At 34.9% G+C, this 6035-nt stretch overlaps 1 long non-coding RNA gene across 1 annotated transcript in view; it reads left to right on the forward strand.

Annotated features, from left to right (window-relative positions):
- Positions 1 to 304: 304 nt before the first annotated feature.
- The window catches only part of LOC128249684 (uncharacterized), a 10931-nt gene continuing 5200 nt past the window's right edge, over positions 305 to 6035 (forward strand). The window contains exons 1-2 of the long non-coding RNA XR_008265798.2: positions 305 to 527; positions 1472 to 1547. This is a non-coding gene — a long non-coding RNA (uncharacterized LOC128249684). The remainder of the gene's footprint in view (positions 528 to 1471; positions 1548 to 6035) is intronic.

The following is a 6035-nucleotide window of genomic DNA, read 5'->3' on the forward strand; positions in this document are numbered from 1 at the left end:
TGATTATGTTGCAGCAAATTCTTGGCTAGTATGTAATTTATCACCTCCAAAAGGATGAAAGGCTATGTTGACCTTGGCAGAATTTGAACTCAGAACTTAAAGATAAACGAAATACTGCTAAGCATTCTGTGTAATGCTAATGATTCTACACACATGCCTTCATTATTATCATTATTAAGGTGGTGAGCTGGCAGAATCATTAGCATGCCAGACAAATTGCTTAATGGCATTTCATCTGTCTTTACATCCTGAGTTCAAATTCCATCAAGGTCGACTTTGCCTTTCACCCTTCCTGTGCAAGGATAGCAGCCAAATTTGTGAAGCACTTCATATTTTTTACTTGGCCAGAGGAAGGGCATCCAGTCATAGAAACCATACCAAGTCAGACTGGAATCTCGTGCAGTCCCTCAGCTTACCAGCTCTGGTCAAACCGTCCAACCCATGGCAGCATGAAAACAGACATTAAAATGATGGTGATGATTCCTTCCATATATAAAGAAAAGAAAGAATACATGCACTAGAGCAAGGTATCAATAATTATACATTATTTACAAGTGTCTTTGAATATATAGATTGGTGATCAGTGGCTTTAATATCATACTATGACAGTAAGCGCCAGCCTGCCCAGGAGGTAATACATAATGAAGAATGTAAATATCTTCTTTATGTCATTCATTTGGAATGATGATTCCTGAATGGAACGGTGTAATTGTTCCATTACCTTTTGGTGAAACTAACAAAAACAGTCTTCATCTCTTGTAAATACAATCTCTTCAATTTCAAACATAGGATAGGAAATAAATTGTAGAACAAGCAAAAAGTATCATAATGAAGAGTTAGAGAAGAAAACTGCTTACACCAGTCCAATCAACTTCTGAGAAATTAACTAAATTGACGAGAAACTGTTACAACTTGAGGGTTACAACACACACAAGCGCTCTAACACACCTGTGTGCATACACAGACACACATGCACATGTACATGCACATACACCCACCTACATGCATACACATGTGCAGCACGTCCAGGTGTTAAGACGTGGTGGTGATTCACTGATTTTTATGTCTCCTAATTACTAACAACATTAACTTTCTTTCATGTTTATTGAAACCTTTATTTATCTCAGTTTTTGTTTTCTTCAAGTTTCCATCATCTCTGGGGCAACTGTATCTATCTGACACTGCTATTTAACCCTGACATCAGGCATTGTTTTTCTTTTTCTCGTTTTCTGCCATTTTATGTCTAATTACATAGCAACCTGCAGCCATAACAAAATTTCTCTCACTACTCCTCCTCTACCTTCTCCTCTGCCTCCTCCACTGTCTCAGGAAATTTAGGAGTATTTCGTTACTGGTAGCTTTCATTAAGTTCCTGTACTGTTTGGGGTTTTCTTTTTTCTTTTTTCTCTTTTTTTTTTCTGTCTTTTTCAACTTCCACAATATACTAATAAACTTTATTTTAAAATCCTAGTCAGGGACCTCCATGGATGTACACACCTGCTGTTAATTAACAAAACGAAGAAAAAAATGAAGAAATAAACAAGCAGGTAAATCCGTGCCTTATATCAAATCTTGCTTGGGATGCAAATATTTGCTGATGTCTTATCAATACTTTGTAACATCTGTAGCCATGACAAAATCCTTAGAAGAGAGACAAAGTTTTGCTGCAAAGAACTGCTAGGCCTCTTTAGTTCTCAATTTACGTTGGTGGAATAAATAGAGATTTAAAAAAAAATTTTTGTAGTATTCTTTTGTTATTGGTAAATGTTTTGGTAGAATAAAAGTATTTTACTTCAAGAACATCAGCTTCCAAATTTCCCAAGAATCAGTCATTTGAAATGATTGGTATAAAGCTATGGTTCTCTTCCATTTTTGAAACTATGGATCCCTTTCATTCCTATTTTAGTCAGTTGGAACCCCTTAACTATTCATTGCTTACAAAAATCCTCTTATATTCTTATGACTCTTTTCCTTGTTTCAGCCATGCTGGATCACCGCCTTTAGTCGAGCAAGTGGACCCCCAGAACTTATTCTTTGTAAGCCTAGTACTTATTCTATCGGTCTCTTTTGCCGAACTGCTAAGTTATGGGGACGTAAACACACCACCATCGGTTGCCAAGCGATGTTGGGGGACAAACAGACACACAAACATATACATATATATGACGAACTTCCTTCAGTTTCCGCCTACCAAATCCACTCAAAAGGCTTTGGTCGGCCCAAGGCTATAGTAGAAGACACTTGCCCAAGGTGCCACACAGTGGGAATGAACCCAGAACCATGTGGTTGGTAAGTAAGCTACTTACCACACAGCCAAATTTTTACTAGGAGTTGTTTTAAAAAATTGTTTAAAATATTTTGTGCATTGTAGAAGTATAACCAATTTTTTGTGCATAAATTTTAACAACCAAATTTTAAATGAACCTTCAAGCATCATATGGGCCTTCAAGGATAATATGGACTCCAATTCAGAATCACAGGCACAAAGGGTCCAAGACTTTTTGATAATCAAATCTTTGCCATAACTGTAAAGCTAACCTAATCTTTTCTACTATAGGCACAAAGCATGAAATTTTGAGGGAGGGGGCCAGTCGATTAGATCGACCCCAGTGCACAACTGGTATTTAATTTATCAACCCTGTAAGGATGAAAGGCAAAGTCGACCTCTGCACTTTCATGTGACACCACACAGGCACTTTTATGTTACACCATACAGGCACTTTCATGTGGCACTACGCAGGCACTTTTATGTGGAACTGCACAGGCACTTTCATGTGGTACTGCATGGGTACTTTTGTGTGACACTGCCATAAGTGCTTTACCACATCAGCAGAAGGATCACTCCATAATGTTGGTTTCAAACCTTCACACAAGGCCAGCGTTTTGGGGGGAAAGGGTAAGTTGATTACATCGACCCCAGTATACAACTGGTACTTATTTTATTGACTCTGAAAAGATGAAAGGCAAAGTTGATCTCAGAATGTAAAGATGGACAAAATACCAATAAGCATTTTGTCTAGTGTGCTAATGGTTCTGCTTACTTGCAGACTTCTAGCAGAGAAAAACATTGAAACATCGAACAATAAACAACACAAATTTTCACAACTCAAATATTGCTGAAAACAGAAAAGACAATTGAATTTTGGTCTAACTGTATTCAGTGGTACCCCAATGGCTTTCTCGGGTATGGACAGCATAATGATGAAAAAGATATGACTATAAACATTGTGGTGGATGGTTCCAGAAAATTGATTTATGCTACTAGCTGATTAACAATACTGTTTGGTAAGCACTTACGAGCACATTTACTCGCAGATACATAATTGTATGTACATATACATAATTGTGTGTTATAGATTATTTTAAAGGCTGCACGATTGATCGAAACTTCTATGTTCAAGTTCTACCACATAAATTATATAGCACCCTTAGGAAAGACATTTTACTTATTCCAAGCAACCTAATTGAAAAATAGACACCTCCCCCTCATGTCATGGTTGAGAAATTGAGCATCCAGCTGTAAAATACTTCTTCAGGAACAATTCATTACATATAACCAAATTCTAAGAGCCATTCTTCTCAAACTCAAAAGAAGAAAAAACAGATATAAAAGCATTAATTGAAAAATATATACACACATACATATATATATATACTGACAAAGATATGTGCATACATATGCAACATATTTTGAATTCTCTGTAAGGCCAAAATGTTTAAGATTCTTAAAACAGCCTTTGTTCTTTTGAACTGACTAGATTCAAGCAATATTTTATCAGATTTACTAACTCATAAATTCCTTCACTGCATGAAAAATAAATCAATAAATAGATAGATAGCGAGATCAGTAGATAGATAGATATATACGTAGATTGACTATGCGATAATATACATATGTATCTATAAAATCTATCCATATATACATGGATAGATCATATAGATACATACACAGATATATATAGATATTTGATGAAATGGCGAAAAATTGATAATGAAGAAATCTTTAATGAAAAATATATTAAAACTATCTCCCTTTAGGCATGAAAAAAAGGCTGTATAGAAAGAATTTGTTGCCTCTGGAGAATGCAACATATGACTCTGAGACAAGATATTAAAAGTTTATGAGATATAGAAGTTGGCTCATCGAAAAGAAAAACAAAATTGCTTTAGTACTTTGTAAAGTTTAACAAATGCTGTATTTTACACAGGTTTCTCAAAATCTACAGATTTTACAATAAAAATTGAATTTATGATAAGAAACGTGTATATTGTGTATTAGTTTTAAGATTTTCCTGTTGGAATCATTATTATACATATTGAATTTAGCAAGAATAATCCCATCTGCTAATGTGCTTGAGACAATTGCTTGATATTTGATAATCAAGAGTTAAAATCAATGGGTGAGTTGTTCTATTGAACTTCAGAAGGAAAGCAATATGAGATTTGCAACAGTCATGTCTTTCCCTAGAGCACAAGCTGCTAAATGAAAGGAAATAGCAATGAATAAGAATTAAAACTGTTTTGCAGTCTTATATTGGTGGGAATATACTTATTATTCTAAAATGTTTGTAGTTCAACTAATTGAAAACCAAAAGTGAAGGCAGAAGAGTAAAAGTTTACTTTCATTGTAACAATATAAACGTATGTAAGAAGGATATAACCTTGGCAAAGTAGAATGAAAAAGATACAAAAAGAAAACAAAAACAAACGTGAGAAATAAAAGAATAAAATGATGGTAGAAAGAAAGGGAAAACGAGAGGGAAAGAGAGGGAAAAAGATGTAAAGAAAAAGACATAGATAGGCATAGTGAAAGATGTGGTGGGGGAAGAAAATGTGTCAGTCATTTTGTAAAGCATACTTGGAATCTCAGAGTGATGAAGAATAAAAACGAGTGTATATACTGCAATAACCTTTCTCCATTATCTTTGTTAATAATGAATGTAATTACTACATTCTCATTAGAACGGTCAATGGAATTAGAATCAAGTGACAAAGTGTTCCACACGGACCGTTTGTGTAGTAGCTTCCAAACTAATGGCTATTTAGGAACGAGGATAAGTGTTTTGCTTGTTTGCTATCTAAACACCTCATACTTTGAAGACACTTGTGAATAGATTGCAAAATTGATTGTTTAAGAGATTATCAACATTTCTCATTAGACGAAATACACAAGACATAATACTTTGTTCCATCAGACTGGAACCAGAGAGAAGACAATAATAACAGTTAGATGAAATTGCAATATAAACCTTCCACAAACTTTATAGCTACAACAAAATAATTTAAACCAAATTGTACCAATATTTTCTCTTTTTCTCTTGTAGTGCTTTCTTTTTTTATATTTCAGTAAAAAAGACTTTGTTTATCAAAAAAAAAAAAAAAGGAAAGAAAAGGCTTAACTGCAAATCAAAGAAAGACCCATGTAGAATTACTAGATGTGATTTGAAGTCATGGGAGTTAAAATCCAAAGGGGCAGATTTCAGAATCAAGAGTTTTAGATTAAGTAAAAGCTTCAGCATATTTTTGAGAGGAATAATCAATTAAATGAAGTCATATTACAGGTAGCTATTTTACCATCAGAAGAAGCCAACATCAGGAGATTTAAATATAAGAGGACATACCTGTATAATGCAAAGCAGAGCTTAACAGAGCAACTTCTCACCTGTATTGGTGATATCATTATAAGAGTGTTTACAGAAGTATTCAATTTCACCCAGGAAAAGCAAAAGTATTGGTCTGAAATCGCTGTCTTTCACAAATTTATTCTTTTAGGTGCTAGTATCACTTAAAAAGCACCCATGGGAGTTCTGCATAAATGCATCCATGACACATTTATGTGATGTGGTTGGCATCAGGAAGGGCATCCAGCCATAGAAACCAAGCCACAACAGAGTCTGGACAATGCTCAGCTGGTCAGCTCCAAGTCAAACTGTGCAACCCATGCCAGCATGGAAAGTGGACGTTAAACGATGATGAAGATGAGTAAGGCATCATTCAAGTTTCAACTCACAGAACAGAAGGAAAAGACTTCAGCT

Source organism: Octopus bimaculoides, chromosome 16, assembly GCF_046866305.1.
Source record: "Octopus bimaculoides isolate indiv1 chromosome 16, ASM4686630v1, whole genome shotgun sequence".
Classification (NCBI taxonomy): Eukaryota; Metazoa; Mollusca; class Cephalopoda; order Octopoda; family Octopodidae; genus Octopus; species Octopus bimaculoides.